A 21,291-nucleotide genomic window follows, 5' to 3' on the forward strand; every position below is an offset into this window, starting at 1 on the left:
TCAGGGCTGCTATTTGAATGTGATACCTGTTGTTCTCTTGCAACAGGAGAGGTTCATCGTTTGATTGGATTTAATTTTGTCTATGAATGTGCACACATTTCTTGTACCTGTGTTGAACAGAATCTTCTTTGAACAATTTTTTTTACATTTTTTATATTTCCACCAAAGAGTGTATTCTCTACGTGTCATGAATCAGGTCAGGGTTAGGTAAAGAGAGTTTTTAGATGCCTTTTCTATCCTCTTCCTTGCACCAAAAGGCAAGCAGTATGATTGTTAAAGGTTATTTCAGACACCCAGGGCTGCCAAATCCCAACGTTGCTTCCAGTGAGGAAACAACCTTATGACCTGAGGAAAAACTGTGACTACAGTTTCCAGTGTATGCACATCTTCTGCTTCATCACCTGTCTGTCAGCACAGGCCCTTGAGATAAGCTAAAATCCAAAAATGGTATTAGTGATGTCTTTAGATTTGTGCATAAATTGGATTTAAGTAAGATAGTATTGCATCAAGTTATTAATCTCACTCTCTTACAAAGTCATAACATTCCAGTGACAAGATAGAGTCAAGACAATTGATGAAGTGAATTACCTTGGTGCCTTAGATGTAAAATCAAACTCTAAGTACTCCACAGAGATTTCTTCTTCTTTCATGGCCTTTGGAATGAATTGTTCTCATCCACACCTTCCACCAGAGGAAATCTTCACATGCTTGAAGTAGAGAACCTCTAACTCATCTATAGGATTAAAACCCCCTTAGTTACCCTCAGCCTGGTTTAGCCTGTCTGACTAAACAACCTACCCAGGTGAGACTACTGTGCATGTACAGTTTCTTGGAACCACAAGTGAGAATTAGGTGGCTGAGGTGTAAAGCAGCATGAAAAAGGCTCAGCAGCCCTCATACTAAAGTGACATACCCTATACCCCAATCAACCAATCAATATATACATATACATATATATATATATACATATATATATATAATGTCTAATCACTGTTGGTTAGAAAAATGCAAATTCCAACTACTTTGAGATATCATCTCATACCCTATCAAATTGACTAAAATAATGCTAGAAGGGGAAAGTGACAAAAGTTGTAGAGAAAGGGAAATAATTGAGATGTTGTCATTGTTAGTGGAACTGTGAAGTGATCCAACTATTTTGAAAATTAATATGAAATTATTCCCAAAATATTATTAATTTGTGTATACCCTTTACCCCATAAATATCACTATTGAGCTTCTTTCCCAAGTATATCTAATTTACTTTTAGAGACTTCCATTGTTGTAGCAAATAACTGAAAATTGAGAAAATATCTATCACTTGGAGGAATGGCTGAGTGAATTGTGGTATCTGATTGTTTTACAATGCAACTGTGTTCTAAGAAATAATGAGTATGTGGATTTTAGGAAAATATGTAAAGATAAATATGAAAAAAAATGAAGAGCGAAATGAACAGAAACAAGTAACAATGTTATTCAGTGTTTTAATGTGAATGACTGAAGCGGACCCTAGATGGCAGTGTTAAGGCAGGATTTCCCAGAGGTTCACTTCCAAGAAACTCCAAATGTCTTAGAAATCATGACTCTAACTAAAGTTGGGAGAGATGTAGAATCTGAAGAAAGATCCAGCAAGGCAATTCTCCAGCCCAAGGTAGCTTGGAAGATCTGTGGGAAGTAGGTGACAGTACAGTCAGGATCAGGAGCTCCAGCCTTTCTGGAACAGCCCTTAGGGCACCTAGATCCCTGAGGGTGCTGGCTTGTGGCAGCAGAAGTGATTTCCAGACCTCCCAATCTAGGGACCATCAAGCACAACTTGGAAGAGCATCAGGAAAACTCTGCCAACGTGATTGAGCCCAAGGTCAGCATGGCCCTCCACATAGCTCCAGCCTCAGGAAATGTAAGCAGATTCAGCAAGCTGCCCAGCAGCTGTTTCCCAACTGCTCAGCCCACAGAAGGTAAGGAGGTGAGAGACAGACTTTCTAGGTTTTTTTTGCTTTGTCCATATTCAGATCCTGGTCGCAGTCTGGAGCCCCCCACCCCCCCCCCACTGCCATAGAGCAGGGACCTCCTCACAGTTCCAGGGAAGAGGAGAGTTCTTGTGGTCATTCACAGACCAGTTCACAGGCAGGAGAGCAGTCAGAGTCAGAGACCTTGAAGGAATTGGGATCCTTTTTGGGGTGTCCCAATAACATTCAAAATCTTGGGAAGGTCTCAAAACCTGGGCACAAGCTGGAGAAATGAGTAAATAGGAGAAAAAAGAACCTGACCATAGACAATTACTTTGGTCCCAGGGAGGATCAAAACACACATTAAGAAGAAGACAAAGTCCAAGCTTCTAATATCCAAAGATTCCAAGAAAAATAGGAGTTGGGCTCAGGCAATGAAAGAGCTCAGAAAAGCTTTTGAAAATCAGGGAAGGCAAGTAAAGGAAAAAATGGGAAGAGAAATGAGAGTAATGCAGGAAAGTCATGATAACCAAGTCAGCAACTTGATCAAGAAACTACAAAAAATACCAAAGAAATAACATGTTAAAAACCAGTTTAGGTCAAATGGGAAAAGAAGTCCAAAGAGTTAATGCCTTAAAAGAAGAATGCTTTAAAAAGCAGATTTGGTCAGATGGAAAAGAAGATAAGAAAGCTCTCTAAAGAAAGCAACTCTAGCGGGGCAGAGCCAAGATGGAGACAAGAAGGGATCTAGTCTTAGGAGCTCTCTGATAAAACTCATCAGCTAAGGACTCTAACTAAACTTTCCAGAGACAGAACCCACAAAGGGACCCAGTGAGGCAGTTCTCCTACTCAAGGTAACCTGGAAAAGAGCAGAAAGTCTCTGCTCCCTGGGATCGGAGAGGTGACCTGCCAGAGGGGTGGCCCGCCAGAGCCAAAGAACTTCAGCCTCCCAGAGGCAGTCCCAGGGAGCTGGGAGCCTCAGCTCACAGCAGCGGGGGAGTCTCCAGAGCTGCACCCCGAGGAGCACCAGGCACAAAGTGGGGGAACAGCTGGGGACCTCTGCCAGAGCAAGCATGTGGAGCCTAGCCCTCAGGGCACATAGCCACCAGCTTGGTCTTTCTGCAGACCAGAGCCGGAAACATAAGCAGGTGGAGCCAGTAAGCAGGAGCCTCCAGGGCATGAGCCCATTGAGCTGAGGGAGGGGAATGAAGAGAAAGAGACTGCCAAGCTCTGTCCTCTACCCCTGGAACAGGACTCTGGGGCTCTGAACACATTCAGATACTGATTGCAGTCTAGGCCCCCCCATAGAACAGCAGGGCCTCCTCCACCTCAGCCCTGTGGCAGAGGGGAGGTGTTTATGGTCATTCACAGACCAGGAGGGAGGACAGAGCCTCACACACTGAGACCCTTGTGGGAGTATCCCAAAAGCTCAGGAAGCACCCCAAACCAGGCCTAGGCTGGGAAAATGAGCAAGCAGAGAAACAAAAAGAAGACTATTGAGGTTTTGCAAATGAGCCCAAAAAGGATCAAAATAGTCTGAAGATGATGAAGCACAAGCTCCTGCATCTAAAGACTCCAAGAAAAACAGAAATTGGGCTCAGGCTATGACAGAGCTCAAAAAAAGACTTTGAAAATCAAATGAGGGAGTTGGAAGAAAAACTGGGAAAAGAAAGGAGAGAGATGCAGGAAAAACATGAAAATGAAGTCAGCAGCTTAGTCAAGGAAATCCAAAAAAATGCTGAAGAAAATAGCATGCTAAAAACCAGCTTAGGTCAAATGGATAAAACAGTTCAAAAAGTTATTGAGGAGAAGAATGCTTTAAAAAGCAAAATTGGCCAGATGGAAAAAGAAATAAGAAAACTCTCTGAGGAGAACAAATCCTTCAGACAAAGAATAGAATTCAAAGGAGATTGATGAATTTACCAGAAATCAGGAATCAATACTTCAAAACAAAAAAAAAATGAAAAATTGGAAGAAAATATGAAATATCTCATTGAAAAAACAACTGATATGGAAAACAGACTTAGGAAAGATAATTTAAAAATTATTGGAATACCTGAAAGTCATGATCAGGAAAAGAGCCTTGACATCATTTTCAAAGAATTACTACAGGAAAATTGCCCTGATATTCTAGAAGCAGAGGGCAAAATAGAAATGGAGAGAATCCACCGATCCCCCCGAGAAAGAGATCCCAAAAAACCAACCGCTAGGAATATTATAGCCAAGTTCCAGAACTCCCAAGTCAAAGAGAAAATATTACAAGCAGCCAGAAGGACACAATTCAAATACCATGGAGCGGCAATCAGGACCACACAGGACTTAGCAGCAACTACATTGGAAGCTCGTAGGGCTTGGAATACAATATACTGGAAGGCAAAGAGCTTAGAATGCAGCCAAGAATGAACTACCCAACAAGGTTGAATGTCCTCTTCCAGGGAAAAAGATAGACTTTCAATGAACCAGGGGAATTTCAAATGTTCCTTTTGGAATGGCCAGAGCTGAACAGAAGGTTTGATCTTCAGATACAGGACTCAGGTGAAGCATGGAGATTGGAGGAGAGGGGGGAAATATGAGGGACTTAATGAGGATGAACTGCATGCATTCCTGCATAGAAAAATGACACTGATAATACTCATATGAACCTTCTCAGTTAATAGAGCATGCAGGGAGCTTTTATAGTTGAAGCACAGGAGAAAGCTGAATTTGAAGATAAAATATGGTGTAAAAATCTAGTCAATAGAAAAAAAGGGAAATGGAATGGGAGAAAGAAAAAGGAGAGGGGGAATAATCCAAGATATTTCACATAAGATTTTTTTTATTACAATGAGCTATTGCAATGATATGGAATGAGGGAACCTTTGCTCTCATCAGAGATGGCTAGGAGAAGAAGCAGCATATATACTCAATGGGGTATAGGCATCTAGAGTAAGAAGGAGGGGGGAGCAGGGGGAAGGGGTGGGGATGTGAATAAAGGAGGAGAGGATGGACCATGGGGGGAGAGTGGTCAGATAAAATACATTTTCTTTCTTACTTCTTGCAAGGGGCTGGGTTTGGAAGTCCTTCCCAGGACCATGGGGCCAGGTGGATTCTGGGCCTAAGGGGTGGTATGGGGGCTCAGGGCTTCTTGGCCCCAGGACCAGGGATCTGTCTGCTGTGCCACCCAGAGACCCTACAGCAGAGTCAGAGTGAACGGAGAAAGAAAATATAGTACATCGTAGTGGAGAAATACGAAAGGAGGGAGTTGTGATCAGCAATGGCAACATTGGAAAAATGTGGAAGTAACTTTTGTGATGGACTTACCATAAAGAATGAGATCCACCCATGACAGAGTTGTTGGTGTTGGAACAAAGACTCAAGCACATTTTTTGTTATTATTTGGGGGAGGGTGCAGGGCAAGTGGGGCTGGGTGGCCTGCCTGGGGCCACATAGCAAGGTGATCTTTGGGTGTCAGGGGCCAGATTTGGACCCAGGTGTTCCTGGCTCAAGGGTCAATGCTCTGTCTGCCACCCAGCCACCCCTACTATTATTACTATTTTGTTTTATTTGGGGTCTTTTTTTTCTTTTTTTTTTTTTTGGTTTTTGCAGGGCAGTGGGGATCGGGTGGCTTGCATGTCACATGGCTGGGTGATTGTTGGGTTTATGAGGCTGGATATGGGCTCGGGTGCTTGTGGCTCCAGGGCTGGTGCTTCGTCCATTACGCCACCTGGCCATACCTACAATTATTACTATTACTTTTTTATTTTAATTTTTTTCTCTCCCCTTTACTTTTTTTCGCCCAAGCAAGTCTATCTATATTCATGGGGGAGGAGGGGTATTTTGTTTACTTGTAAACAAGAATATTTTATTAATGTAAAAAAATTGTACAAAATGAGAATAAAAAAATAAATTAAAAAAAGAAAGCAACTCTATCAAATATAGAATGGAGCTAAGGGAAGTTAAAGACTCATGTTGAGGAATCAAGAAACGATAAAACAAAAACCAAAAGAATGAAAAATTATAAGAAAACATGAAATATGTCATTAGAAAAATAATTAACTTAGAAAACAGTTGCAAGAGGTATAATTTAAAAATTATTGGGTTACCTGAAAGTTATGACTAGGAAAAGAGCCTTGACTTCATTTTTAAAGATTTTTAGGGACAGCTAAGTGGTGCAGTGAATAGAGAACTGGCCCTGGAGTCAGGAGGACCTGAGTTCAAATCCAGACTCAGACGTTTACTAATTACCTAGCTGTATGACTTTGGGCAAGTCACTTAACTCCATTGCCTTACAAAAACTCAAAAAAGAATTTCTACAGGAAAATTACCCTGATATCCTAGAAGCAGAGGGTAAAATAAAAATTGAGGGAATCCACCAATCTCCTCCTGAAAGAGATTAACCCAAAATTCTTCCAGGAATACTATAGCCAAACACCAGAACTCCCAAATCAAAGAAAAAGTATTACAAGTAGCCAGAAAGAAATAATTCAATTTCTATGATGCTACAATTAGGATTACACAGGATTTGGCAGCATCTACATTAAGGGCTCATAGGGCTTGGAATATGATATTCCAGAAGACAAAAGAACTTGGATTAAAACCAAGAATCAACTTTCCAGCTATACTGAACATTCTCTTCCAGGAGAAAAGATGGATATTCAATGAAACAGGGGACTTTCAAACTTTCCTGTTGAAACAGTCAGAACTGAACAAAAAGTCTTATCTCCAAGTACAAGACTCAGGCAAAGTACAGAGGGTGGACACAAAGGATACATTATGAGGGATTTAATGATATTAAATTGCTTGTATTCCTGCATGAGAAGATAATACTGATAACTCAGATGAACTATTTCAATTAATAAAGCAGTTAGAAAGAACATATATAGACAAGACACAGAAGAGAGCTGAACATGAAGTTATAATATTACCCATAATCAGTGGGTGAAAAAGGAATGTACTGTGAGAAAGGGAAAGGAGAAGTAGAATGGACTAAGATATTTCATGTAAAAAAGTCAAGAAAATGCTTTTGCAAAGGAGTGGAAGGGAGGGAAGATGGAGGGGGACGAGTGAGCCTTCATTCTCATCAGAAATGGGTCAGAGTGGAAACAGCCTACATACTTATTAGGTTATAAAAATCTATCTTACCCTAGAAGAAAAAGGAGAGGAAGGAGATAGAAGAAAGAAGACAGAGAAAAGGGAGGAGGGGTATAGAGGATAGAGGAGAGGGAAGATATGGGAAAGGGTAGTCAGATACAACACATTTTTTTTACAAATTGGTGGAGTTAGGTGGCTTGCCTGGAACCACATGATTGGGAGGGTTGTTTGGTGTCTGGGGCAGGATTTAGGCTTTGGTCCTCCTGGTCCCAGGGCTGGTGCTCTATTCTCTGTACCATTTGGCTTCCCCATAATACGCTTTTAAGAAGGGACAAAATAGAGAAAGGAGAAAGAAAAATAGAATAAAGGGGAGTGGGGAGGAATGGATAGAGAGATAAATACAATTAGCAATAGCAACTGTGGGAAAAAAATACAGAAGCAACCTCTCTGACAGACTTATGATAAAGACTGCAACCCATCCCAGAGACAGAGCTGATGGAATTCAAATACAGACAGAAGTACAATTTTTTTTCTCTCACTTTATTTTTCATGATTTTTCTATTTTTATGGGTATAGGGGGAATTATGTTTACTCTTACAAGACTATTTTAGTAATGTGTAAAAAAATAAAAAAATAAATAAGAATAAATAAACAAATAAATGTGAATTACTAAGCTATTCTGAGCTATAATCTTCAAATCAACTACACATGATCCTACAAAATGAAATATAATCAGTCCCACAGAAAAATTATTCCTATGGGGCAATATATTATATAATTTCATCTATAAAAGATATTTATCACTTTATTTATACCTATATTATATATACATATTGCATATATTTACATATATGTGTGTAAATGTTTTAGTGTCTATGTTTATATGTGTGTGTATATGTGTATTATGTATACATATTTATGTGTGTAAATATATATATATATATATGTTGGCATTCTCTAGGGAAGAACTGGGAAGGAGGGAAGGAAAGCATGGAACTTAAATGCAACAAAAAAATTGGAAGTTTTTCTAAAGAATTGTCTGTGACATGTTGAAGGAATACAAATTGTAATCTGGTGAGACATTAAGAGATATTTTGCCGAGGCACCATCTTTAAATAGAAATGTACCATCAGTTTCAGCTAATCATCATCATAATTACTTTCACTTTATTTGCACTACCATTGTCACCATCATTATATTATTTGTGTATTCCTAGAAATTATTTTGACAAGAAGCTTGTGTCTGAGTCATTTGAAGCAAATAGACCAGACGACTTCCTGTGTCCCTCAGAAAGTTATTTTTAGGGCACTGTCTCATAATACTTTGTTCTAAATTCACTTTGGATTAACTGAACTAGTTCCTATATAGAAGTAAGTTCACAATTCTTAGAAGCACCTTGGAGATAATCTAATTATACTCTTTCACTTCACAAAGAGTAATATTGAGGTCCATTATGGCTAAATGACTTGTCCAAGCTCACACAGGTAGTATGTGGCAGAGAAGTTTCAATTCTGTCGTCTGACTCCAAATATAACACTATTTTTTTCAATTGATATTTTATTTTTCCAATTACATTTTATGAAAGTTTTTTAACATTCATCCATATGCATTTGCACATTTTTAAGATACTGAATTTCCTTCCACCCTCCCTTCCCACCCTCCTTTCCTCAGCTACAAACAGTCTGGTGAATAATGCACATATACATTGTGCTTAACATATTTAATGATTAGCCATTTTCTGTATGAGGAATTAAGATTAAGGGATAAGAAAGAAAACCACGAGACAGGAAAGAAAAATATGAGAGATTTTTAAAAAGTGAATAAAGTGTTCATTCAGATTTTGTAGCATATATTTGGTTCTGTTTTGTTTTGTTTTTCTTCCTCTGGATGTGGATGTATCCTCAGCACATCTCCCAGGGTTGTCCTAACTCTCTGAACTTCTGAAAGGAGCTGCATTCATCAAGGTTGATCAACTCACAATGGTGACACAGAGAGACATAGACACAAAGAGGTATTCTCAGCACCATGCTATGCATGCATCTATTTATCATTTCTTTCTTGAGAGGTGGATAGTAACTTTACCCATAGGCATTTGCAGTTGATTTGAGTATTTAAAATACTCTTAATAACTGAGTTATTCTTTGAGCAACATTACTATTACTGTATACTATGTTTTCTTGCTTTTGCTAATTTTACTTTTCACTATTCCATGCAAGTCTTTCCATGTTTTTTTTCTAAAAATCAATGGACTCATCATTTCTTACAGAACACTAATATTCCATCATGATCATATACTACATCTTATTCAGTCATTTACCAATTCATAGGAATCCCCTCAATTGCCTGTTTTTGGCATATGAAGATTGCTGCTATTACTATTTTAGAATATATATATATATATATATATATATATATATATGTTCCTTTTACCCTGATGAGTTTGGGAAGTAGATGTAACAGTAGTATTTCTGGATCAAAGGCTACACACAAATTTATAACTCCTTAGGCATAATTTTAGATTGCTTTTGTAAAATGATTGAATCATCACAATTCTGTCAGCTTTATGTTATTGTTCCACATACTACTGTAACTAAAATAATTTGTCTTCAAATGAACTCTTTCTTGTTTTTCAAATTGTCATTTAAGAAATTCCACAATCTAAATTACTGCCAGAAACTCATGATTTGTGTAAAGAGGAGAAAGAAATATTTGGGAAAGGATATACAAAAGCCCCTGATCATTCTCATCTCATTCCCTCTTGCCCTTTAGTTCCAACCCTCCCCATCTTTTCAACTGTCCTGGTACATTGTTCAGACTGTATTTTGGGATTCAGATGAAAATTTCTTGTCCAAATGGAAATCAGTTGGACACCTCATTTTCTTTGACCCTTCAAAACTGATAGATGAAGTAGTAGTAGTTCTAGTACTGTATTGCCAGAAGTTATCCAGGGCAGGTTAATCAATTGTTAGTATCATGAAAAAACAATAAAATTTTTTTATTTTACTTTATATCCATTATGAGCTTGACAAATATCGACAACATGAATGGTGTCCTACAAAACAAATGAGAAAAACGATTGCATTTCAAATCATAAATTTCCACTGCACACAATTAGGTTGTTTAATATGTTTCAGATTTAGCAATATTTATAATATTCTTATTGGTCTATAATCCACTTCTAAACTAAAAGGAATGGAAACAAAATTAGTTTCATAATTACTTCTAAGTCATTGCTGGATGGAACTAGAAGGTCATTATGGTTGACTATGCCCTCTTTTAAAGGAATAGAAGAAAACCCAAGAGGCAGTGAAATATGACTGTGTGATAAGGAGAAACACAGAAAGTCAAGGTAGGAAGTAGAATGATAGAGACTGAAGTGAAAATTGCTAGGAAAATAAAGAGAAGCATTATTTTCATGAAAATAATGTCTGTCTGTCACTAAATAGAAGAAAAAACACACTAAATTTTGAATAGAGTAGTAATAATACAGGAATTTAGTTAGGAGAGATTTTAAATATTCCAAAATTAACTAAAGTGATCTCACACTTTTTCTCTCTGTGTCTCCCTCTTCCCCACCTCCCTTCCCTTCTCACTTCTTCCTATCTTCTAGTTCTCTCCCTCTTTCCCTCTCTTTGCAATCTTCCTGTCCATTGTCTTCCTCCTCTCTCTTTCACCAGCTCTATCTCTCTCTGTCTTTTTTTATCTGTCTCTATTTCTGTTTCTCTCTCTGTCTCTGCCTCTCTCTGTCTCTGTCTGTCTGTCTCTCTCTCTGTCTGTCTGTCTGTCCTTATCTGTCTCTGTTTCTCTATCTCTCTGTCTCTCTCTGTCTCTGTGTGTGTCTATATATATATATATATATATATATATATATATATTATATATATAGTCTATGTATTTAGTCTTTGCCTTAGTTTCTTGTTCTCTCTCTGTCTCCATTTCTATCTCTTTGTCTTTATCTCTATCTCTATCTCTCTAGCACTCTTCTGTCTCTGTCTCTGTCTCTCTGTCTCTGTCTCTCTGACTGTGTGTATCTGTCTGTCTTTTGTTCTATGTGTGTATCTCTGTCTCTCTGTCTCTGTCTCTCTCTGCCTGTCTCTCTCTCTCTGCTCTGTGTCTGTCTGTCTGTCTACCTGTCTCTCTGTCTCTCTGTCTCTCTCTCTCTCTCTCTCTCTCTCTCTCTTTCTGTGTGTGTGTGCTTCTTTCTATTAAGACTTTCATTGATGCTGATCTTCAAATTGTCTTACAAAGTTTTCAAGTAAAGTAGGGGTTCATTGAGAACTTTAGAATCTTTCCCAATAGACAAGTGATAACTGTCTGAGACAGGACATGAAACTAGACTGGCTTTAATCCATACTTTCTATGCCTTCTATGTGCTCATATGTCTGGGTCTTGGCACCACAATCTATTGTATAATTATGACATTATATAACAATATGCTAGTTGCTTCTACAATCATGGGATTTTCAACACCCCTAGACTACTAAAATTGAAAAGTTCTGTAAACATATTCTAATCCAATATCCCATCTTAATAATAGAAAAAGTGAGGCACAAAGGCAGAAAAATAATCTGCCCAAGGTTACTTCTGATTTAACTGAGAAATTTTCTTTATAGAGTAAATGATGTTTTCAATTGTAATGATAACAATATCTAGTATTTATATGTCTAAGTTTTGTGAGACAATTAACAAATATTATATTTTATCCTTCCCACTCATCCAGTTATGCTCTTTCATTATTTCTATTTTATGATGAGGGAACAGAGGCTGAGAGAAGATGTGACTTATCCTGGATCATACAGCTAATAAATATCTGAGACCAGATCTGAACTCAGGTCTTCCTGAATCCAGCTCTTCCACTCTGTGTGTCACCTAGTGGTCTCTTGAATGGAGAGTAGATCAAAATGATGATGATGATTAGCACCATCACCACTGTTTTTATGACTTCAGCAAAAATACCTTTTCACATTTCCAATGATTACATTAAGAAACTTTATTTACTTAATTATATTGTTTAACAGGTTTAATTTTCTTTTATTAGATTCATACCTTGGAAAAACAAGACTACTATCTCTGAGTTCATGCTCCTGGGACTGACTGATGGACCAAAGCATCAACAATGACTCTTCTGGCTATTTCTATTCATGTCTATGTTTACAGTGATTAGAAACCTACTCATGACTGTTGCTTCTAACACTCATCTTCATTACCCTATGTGCTTCTTTCTAGTCAACTTGTCTTTTACTGATGTCAACTTCATCACTACAGTTGCCTAGATGTTGCTGAATATCCAACATCTCAGAATAGCAAACTCAGAATAACTTCATCTCTTATTCTGACTACCTGACACAGTTATATTTTTTGTCATGCTTGGGGCAGTAGATGAATTTTTCCTGGGAACAATGACATATGACCACTATGTGGTCATCTGTCACCCACTCCATTATACAATGATAATGAGCTCCCAGTTTTGTTTCTTTTTTATTTCAATTTCATGGTTTTTAAATGTTTTTTCCAGTTCCTCTTACACATTTATTTATTAATATACTAGTTTTCTTTGCCAAAACTGAAATTCCCCACTTCTTCTGGCACCTGAACTCCCTGCTATAATTGCCCTGTTCAGATATATTCATCAATAAGTTAATGATCTGTTCCATTGGTGTCTTGTTTGTATGACTGCATTCTGCACTATCATATCTTATGCATATATAAATTTGGCCATAATAAAGATGCCATGCAAAATAGGGAAGCAGAAAACCTTTTCACTTGCAGCTCCTACCTTTCTGCAGTAGTTTACTTCTTTGAGACTGACTTTGGAGTCCATCCAACCATTCAGCCCCTGGTGGCATAATGGCATCTGTAAGGTACACAGTGGTGACCCCAATGCTGAACCCTTTATCTACAGCCTGAGCTACAGGGATATGAAAGTGGCCCAGCTGAGGTTCTTTTAAATTCCCTTCTATGAGTTCTAAAATAAGTTGTAAAAATACACATCTTTTTGCCTCTGTTCCCCTAAGTGAGTAGCAAGAAGCTGCCAACTTCAAAGAATTTTCCCAAGAGGAAAGTGCTTTGATTCATTCAGATCTTTATAAAATATCTTAAACTCAGTCTCAGGGTTTCTCTATGTTGACAAGGTTGAATCAGGACACACACACTATTAAGTTTAAATACAAAATAACAAAAATTATAAAGACAGATATCTTTGATTTACTTTATCCACCTAGTCTGGTCTTCAGATTTGAGAATTCTGATCATCTAACTACAAAATGACATCTGGTCACCCAATTGCATATTATTTTGCTCTTATTTACATATCACTTTAGAAATATTCAAATATATGCCACTCTTTTTCAACTTCAACTAATCTCTTATTCAGCATTACATGCTGTGAAAAAGATCTCTTCTCAGAGTCAGAAGACAGACTTGTTCTCGTCCTAATTCCATGGCCAACTTAGCTATGAGCAAGGCTCTAAGCCTCAATATTATATTCTGTATATTGAAGGAGTTGCACTAAATAAGTAAAGATCATTTATACTACTAAAGAGAGGTAACTTTCCAGAATGAAAAAGAATGGGTGTTGAGATTGTGATACCACTCTGTAAGTCATCTCTGGCATGCAAGTAATTATCTTGATTGGTGATCTGATGAGCCACTGGTGAAAATATTAAGGGATGGAATCTAAGGAAGAGTCAGTAAAAAAAAAAAAAAAAAATATATATATATATATATATATATATATACATACATACATACATACATAGAGGAGTTAAGAAAGATAGAGCTATGATCACAGTACAATAAAAAATAAAATGCCCATGAAAAATGGGGTTTTTTTATACTGTATAACTTCTTAGCTTCCTATTACCAGCATCATCATCTTTCTAATTCACCAGTGTAAGCTTTTATCCTTTTTCTCTGAACTTAGGAGTCAAACATCCAAAAAAAGGTTGAATGCCTTTTTTCAGAAAGAACATTAAAAGTTGAAAATCACAGTTTTATTCTTTTAGAGCATTAGGTCAAAAGAGACACAAATGACAGACTTCATGGTGATTTCAATTCCATTCCATTCAAGAATAAAGCAAATGAAGCAACCAAGTCAGGTTAGGACTAAGGGAGAAAATTAAATAGAACTCAAGTAGTATTAGAAATGTCAAGGGGCAGGATGAGAGTGCTGATAAAATCATTAGGAACACCATTCTTTTGGACCTGTACAGATAGTTTTCCCAGTTCCTCTTCATTCCATTGTTTTTCCTTTGTTGATTATTTCCTATTTTTCCTGTATATGGCTTGTTTGTATGGAATTATTTAGATTGTGAGCTCCTTAAGAACAGGAATATCTTCATTCTTTTTTATCCCTAGTGTTTAGTATAGTGCCTACAATATAGTTGTGCTTAATAAATGTTTATTGACTAACTCTGAAATTATTTTCATGTATTTGAGTTCATCTAATTAGTATACAAAATAATCTTCTGATCTTTCTAGTCAATGCATATAACAATATCTGTATGTGTGTGTGTGTGTGTGTGTGTGTGTGTGTATATATATATATATATATATATATGGGTATGTATCTATATCTATCTATCTCCATATTTATATCTATATCAAGAGAGAGAGAATTTCCTGAAAATAAGAATTAATTGAAAAATAAATCCTAGCACAATTTTGGGGGATGCATGCATAAGTCCTACCCCCAAAATAAGCCCCAATTAAGATCATCAGTCAGAAGGATGCATTTGATACACCAGTTGCAACACAAGGCGGACAAATTAAACTGTGAAATAATAATACTAATATATAATTAAATATAAATAAATAATATTATTAACATTAATACTTAAAATAAATGATAATAAATTATAATTATTTGTAAATACCCAAACTGATGCCTTTGGATGAGAGGTAAATGCCTGTGTAAACAGATGAACTCAAAACTTGGTCAGATGACCAATCAGAGTACAGACACAACACACAAACTTAAACACTTGATAATGTTTGAATGAAAAGAAAGCTCCACCTCTAATCATCACTTAGGGCTAGAAAGATAAGATTGGATGTGTCTCAGGCTTTTATATTCTTGAAACTGGAAAGGACCTGATGCATATAAGCAGTTATAAGGAAATGGGCTGATTTAATATTGTTGTATGTTTTGTGAGGTAGCCAAAGAGATCTGCTAGTCTAGGATTCAGCCAGTGATCACTGCACTAAAAAAATAAAGAACTTCCTTGCAGAAAGAATAATATATAAAATAATGGTTCCTGCAGGAATCTCCAGACTGTTGTTCAACAAAAAGCCATTCAAGGGGCAGCTAGGTGACATAGTGGATAGAGCACCAGCCCTGGAGTCAGGAGGACCTGAGTTTAAATCTAGTCTCAGACAATTTTTAATTGTCTAGCTGTGTGACTTTGGGCAAGCCACTTAACCCCCATTGACTTAAATTTTTTTAAAAAGCCATTCAAGGATCATTTGCATATGAAAACTAATTGCTACACTGAAAATAGAATAGAGAGAAATCAGTGTGGAAACTTTGTGAAGCCTAGACTCAAAGAAGTAATGATTTGGTGAAGAATTCATGGGATAAAATCATTGACAGCTGTGTTGCCAATGCACTATGAGCAGACTACATGGATAAGAAGGAGAGCTCTATTGATGAACATGAGACATTGAGACAAGTGGTTATACAGAAAATGGAGTTCCAAGAAATTTAGGTCAGAATTCAGGGTTTAGAGAATTGACAGTGTTTCAGAAGAAGATAACATGACTGTATTGAATGAATAGAATTTATATATGAATAAATGCAGATTTTTGTACATGAATAAATATAGATTGTTGTATATAAAAACAAAATAACTCTTAATGTGTCTTTTGGAGAGAGACAATAAATATAAGACCTGGGGCAACTAGGTGGCTGGGCGGCTAGGTGGCGTAGTGGATAAAGCACAGGCCTTGGAGTCAGGAGTACCTGGGTTCAAATGCGGTCTCAGACACTTAATAATTACCTAGCTGTGTGGCCTTGGGCAAGCCACTTAACCCCATTTGCCTTGCAAAAAACTAAATAGATAAATAAATAGATGAATGAATAAAAGACCTGGGCTTAATTTTGGGAAAATATGCATATATATGAATATGTATTTGTGTGGATATACATGTATATGGATATATGCAGATACATATGTTTATTGTGTAGATATACATACAGATATAGATATATCAATGTTATATGTGGGTTTTCTCTAGTAAAGAGCTACGAGGGAGGAGAGAAAGTTTGGAATTCAAATGCAACTAAAAAACAAAATTTTTTTCTAAAGACTTTTCTGGAGCAGGTTGAAAAATTGCAATCTGGTGAGAAATGAAGAGTTGGGTAACCTGGGCAACATCCTTAAGTAGAGATTCTCTAACAGTTTCATCTCATCACCTTATTTTCATTTTATTTTCACTATCACTGTAGTTACCATTATTATATGATAATAATATACCTAGAAATTATTTTGACAAGGAGTTCAGTTCATTCATTTGAACCAAACAGACCAGGCTAGACCACTAATGTCTCTCAGAAAGTTATCTAAAGGACACTGTCTCATAGCACTCTATGCTATGGGCCTACTTTAGGCTCAAAAGGAAGAATTCCCATGTAGAATTCAGTTCATAGGTCTGACCTTGGAGATCATCTACTCTACACTTCCACTTCACAAAGAAAAAGATTGAGGTCCTTAATGGTTAAATAGTTTGTCCAAGCTCACAAAAGGTAGTATGTGGAATGTTAAACCCTATCTCCTGACTTCAAATATAGCACTTTGTCAATAGCAATGAGAAAAAAAAAATGGGAGTGGGGGGGTACATCATAATACAAGACTAGTATACTACCTATTGCAAAATATTGATCTCTAATAAATTTGTTTGTTTGGGTTTTTTTTTAGTTTTTTTCAAGGCATTGGGGTTAAGTGGCTTGCCCAAGGCCACACAGCTAGGTAATTATAATTATTAAGTGTCTGAAGCCGGATTTGAACTCAGGTACTCCTGACTCCAGGGCCCGTGCGCTATCTACTGCACCACCTAGCTGCCCCTCTAATAAATTTCCATAAGATCTTAAAGCATCCAGGTAGCATAGAAGTCCCCATTCATATCCCTAGGTAATACAAATAAGGTGCCTTTTTATTCCTGTCTGGTAGGTGCTGGGTAGAGAGGAGATATCCATAGCACCTCCAATCCTTCTATGACTGTTTGAATCATCAGGGTCTGTCCAGGGTACTAAAAGCAACTTTTAATCATTCCTTTAAGAGAAAGGTTAATAACTTTAATGAATGATATGCCTCATTGAACAATTGAGTTCTCACACTGATATTCAAGGCTCTTAGAATTTTAATGAAGCTACTGAGGAGCTGTGGTAAATTTCCCTCCTCTCTTTCCGCTTTTACTTGCCAAGTTTCCAACAGTAGAGAACATGGAAGTTCTCCTGGGATTGACTCTACATAGAATTGTGACTGTTTTTGCAAAAGATCAGATAATAATAATAAATCAATAATAAATTGAATAAATACTGAGTTTGCTGCTGAAATATTGAGACCATATTATTTAAAAGTTTTTAATGCCAGTAAAAATAAAACATAGGAGCAGATTATCATAAAACAGGAAGAAAAAGCACTGAGTGGCTGATATTAAAATACTTGATGTTAATCTATACAACGTCAGGGAGGAAACTACACTGATATTCTTTCAGCTTCATCTAGAGCTATCAACTTTTGTTTCTCAGTGTCCTTGAACATTTATCTTTCTTCTGACATTGTGAGATTCAAATGGGATAGTGGGGATGAGTAAGAGGATAATAATAAGCATTCATTTAGTACAGGATGGGAAGAAAATTTAGAAATCATTTTGTGCATGTAGTAAAAGGACTCAGTGTTTCTTCTGATCATCCTCAATATTCATGTCTTTTGACTAGAGAAGAGTGAAGTCAGCAGAGTCAGGGCTCTGTGTGAAACCATTGGAAGCATCAAACATCAACTGGGTAAGACTTGGAGGTCTTGGAATGCACAATTCCATCCATGTTCTCTCTTCCTTTTCTGTTCTTTTTTTCATAATATTATATCATCAAAATGGGGAGAATCTTTCAGATAAGTGAGGTGCTAAAAAATTTTATTCATACATTTACTGTATGAAGAACATCACTGTTATTATTATTTTATTTTTGTTACATTGCAAGTTCCAAACTCTTCCTCCCCCACTTCTTACAAATCACTAGCAAAGTTCACCATTTGACATAGATAGATAGATGATAAAGAGATAGAGAGATAGATAGATAAAACCAAGGAGAAATATGTAATACTAGTCTATGCATACTTCTATTTAGCAGTTCTTTCTCTAGAAGTCAGCTTTATCTTCCTCCACTTTTCCTCTGTTTTGCATTTGAGTGTTTTATTACATTCAGAATAGCTTTGTCATTCACAGTTATCCTTCAAACACTATTACCTATTATTTATGCTATTTTCTCTAAGTACTGCTCATTTCATTCTTCATTATTCCATTCTAGACTTTCCAATTTTTTTCTAAAATAAAGATGAAAATCACAAATTACAGAAAATTAGTATTTTATTACAATTATATACCAGTTTTTAATCAGTTTCCAATTGACAGACATCCCCTCAACAGTTCTTTGTCACCACATAGAGATCTGCTATAAATATATTAGAGCATATAGATTCTTTTTCTCTATTGTCTGATCATCTTGGAGAAAATACCTTATAGTGGTATTTCTTGGACCAAAAATAGTATACATTATTCCAGATTTCTTTCCAAAATGGCTGGATCGGTTCATAGTTTCACCGGTATTATATTAGTGACCTGTACTCATTGTAACTGAAATAATTTAATTTCAAATAAAGTTATTCTTGCTTTTCAACTATCAAGTAAAAATTTGTTTGACTTGTGAAGGAATTCTAATTTACTGCAAGGAATCCACAGCTTGTGAAAGAGGAGAAAAGGATTATCCAGGAAAGGGAATAAAAAAAATAGCTTCTGAACACCCACATCTCATAACCTCTTGCTCTTTAGGTCCCACTTTCCCCATCTTTCACCCTAAATTGTCTTCGTGTATTATTCAAACTGCTTTCAGTTTCACACTGAAGGTCAAGTCTCAGGGAGAGCATCAGATGGGATATACTTAGCTTTGATCCCTTAACCCTAATAGTAATAGTAGTAGCAGTAGCAGTAGCAGTAGTAGAAGTCATAGAAGTAGAAGTAGTAGAAATAGTGGTGGTGGTGGTGGTGGTAGTGAAAGTGGTAGTAGTAGTAGTAGTAGTAGTAGTAGTAGTAGTAGTAGTAGTAGTAGTAGTAGTAGTAGTAGTAGTAGTAATAGTAGAAGTAGTAACAATGTTTATTAAAGTCTTTGGGTAACATATGATACCTCATTTGCAACAACCCCTGTATTGTGACAGACAGGTTAATTACTTATTAGGATCAGATATTCATGAAAAACCACAAAGTTTTTTAAAGTTCTATTTTATAGCTTTATGAGTTTGACAAACATTAACAATATAAGTTTTTCCTATACAACAAATGGGAAAAGAAATCCATACCAAACCATAAATTTCTTCTCCACACAATTTGGTTTCTAAATATATTTCAAATTTAACAGCATACTTTCAACACTTACAATGTACTTATTGTTTTATCATCCATTTCTAAACTATTAAAAAAAGAAACAAATTCAGTATCATAGTTACAATTACATCTCTGTGGTATGGAAATAAGATATCATTATGGGAAGTTATACCTTCTTTTAAAGGAACAGAATAAGCCAAAGATGCACTGGAATAGGATTTGAGATAAGGAGATATATTCATTGAGAAAATCCAGGAACCCTAGGTAGGAAGCAGAGTGAAAAGCATTGCAGTTAAGATTGTTAGGGACAGGAAGAAAAACATTATTTTTATGAAAATAAATCACAAGCCATCTGAATAGAAGAAAAAATAAAAAAAGAGAAATGAAACAGATGGCAAATTTTGCATGGGGCAATAGTACAGAAGTTTAGTAACAAGAGACTTTAATTATTCCAAAATTAACTAAAGTGATTTTATTGTTTGTCTCTGTGTCAGTCTCACTCTTCCCTCCCTCCCTTCCTTCTTTTTTCATACTTTTTTCCTCTCGCTTTATATAACTCTCTTTCTTCCTTCTTTTCCTTCCCTCTGTTCCTCCCCATATTTTCACTCTATCTCTGTGTGTGTCTCTCTCTCTCTGTCTCTCTCTCTCTATCTATCTATCTATCTCTGTGTGTGTGTGTGTGTGTGTGTGTGTGTGTGTGTGTGTGTGTGTGTGTGTGTGTGTCTTTCTCTTTCTGGTTATCTCTGTCTCTTCATCTCTCTGTCTCTTTGTAACTCTGTCTCTGTCTCTGTCTGTCTCTGTCTCTTGCTCTCTCTCTCTCCTTCTCGATCTTTGAGTAAACTGATATATGAAAATCTCAAGGAGGCAACTCTCTTCTCTGATGCTAATGTTCCAGTGAATTGGCTTAAAAGGTTTTGGGATAGAATAGGGCTGATTTTAATCTGCTCTGCCTCTTTATGCCTTCTATATGTTGACATGGGTGGGTTTGTTCGTGAAAATCTACAGGATAATTTTAGCATTATATAACAATATGCTGTAAATTATAGAATTAGAGAATCTTTAGAAGCAGAGATTGTCAGAACTAAAAATTTCTATAAATATGACTTATTCTAATCCTTCTATTTTACAAATAAAAAACTGAGACAAAAAGCAGAAAAATAATCTGCCCAAGGTCACTTCTGATTTAAATGAAATATTCTCTAAAGGGTAATTGACTTTTTAATAATAACAATAACTAATATTTATATGTCACTTTGAGTTTTGTGAGGCAACTTATATAGAAATATATATGTGTGTGTGTGTGTGTGTGTGTGTGTGTGTGTGTGTGTGTGTGTGTGTGTGTAATTTCAACTTTATCACTTAGGGAGGTAAGTATTGGTAATATCCTTATGTTACACAGGAGGGAATTGAGGGTAAGTGAAGTTAAGTGATTTGTCCTAGGTCATACAGCTAATAAATATCTGACACCAGATTTGAACTCTGGTATTCCTAATTCCAGGTCTCCCACTCTAAACACTGGGCCACCTAGTTACCTCTTTAGAGAGTAAATCAAAACAGGACCATGATCACTGGTGTTTTTTTAACTCCTTAAGGGGAAATATCACATTATCCACCATTTCATCATAGAAGTATTTATTTACTTAATTATATCATTCAAAAAGTTTAACTCTCTTTTAATAGAATC

At 36.4% G+C, this 21,291-nt stretch overlaps 1 pseudogene; it reads left to right on the plus strand.

The window, feature by feature from the left end:
- The first annotated feature begins 1,861 nt into the window (after positions 1 to 1,861).
- LOC141510618 (olfactory receptor 1G1-like) lies at positions 1,862 to 12,861 on the plus strand (annotated as a pseudogene).
- The last annotated feature ends 8,430 nt before the right edge of the window (positions 12,862 to 21,291 follow it).

This window comes from Macrotis lagotis, chromosome 1, assembly GCF_037893015.1.
Source record: "Macrotis lagotis isolate mMagLag1 chromosome 1, bilby.v1.9.chrom.fasta, whole genome shotgun sequence".
NCBI lineage: Eukaryota > Metazoa > Chordata > Mammalia > Peramelemorphia > Peramelidae > Macrotis > Macrotis lagotis.